Source organism: Phalaenopsis equestris, unplaced genomic scaffold (assembly GCF_001263595.1).
Source record: "Phalaenopsis equestris unplaced genomic scaffold, ASM126359v1 Scaffold000002, whole genome shotgun sequence".
Lineage (NCBI taxonomy): Eukaryota > Viridiplantae > Streptophyta > Magnoliopsida > Asparagales > Orchidaceae > Phalaenopsis > Phalaenopsis equestris.
Window position 1 is genome coordinate 81,023,934 of NW_018164444.1, and position 586 is coordinate 81,024,519.

Genomic DNA, 586 nt, shown 5'->3' on the forward strand with positions numbered 1-586 from the left:
ATTTAAAAGCCAGCCCGAGGCCAAAAAGCTGCCACAACACCTAGATAAGTATGGTGTGAAAACTATATTTTCAGCGTTTTGAAAACGCAGTTTACCCAAACAGGCCAGATGCATTTGACAAATGCCGCCCGCACTTATAAGCTGCCCCAAACGGACTTTTAATCTCAAAGTTTATAAAAGTGCAGAATAACTCCCAACTATTTTAAAATTAAGCTCTAACAGTGATCAATGAAGACAATTCATTTATAATTTAAAGTATGTAAATTATTTTGACATTTGTACAAACTCTGACGCTAAAATCATAAAAAATAGGGGACTATTATTTAAATGATATGTAAAATTTTAATGGTATAAAAGTAAGAATGTAAAAATTAAGTACTATATATATGTAAATATGAAGGAAAAGGGTGGTATACATCTAAATGCCCCTAAAATCTTTTTGAAGGTTTATTATTTAGAAGAAATTTCTCATTTATTTATATTATCAATGTATTAAAATTATGTCTATGAAATTTCAATGTTTGAAACATATATATATATATATATATAATTTTAGAATAATTTTAACAGATAACAACCATACATA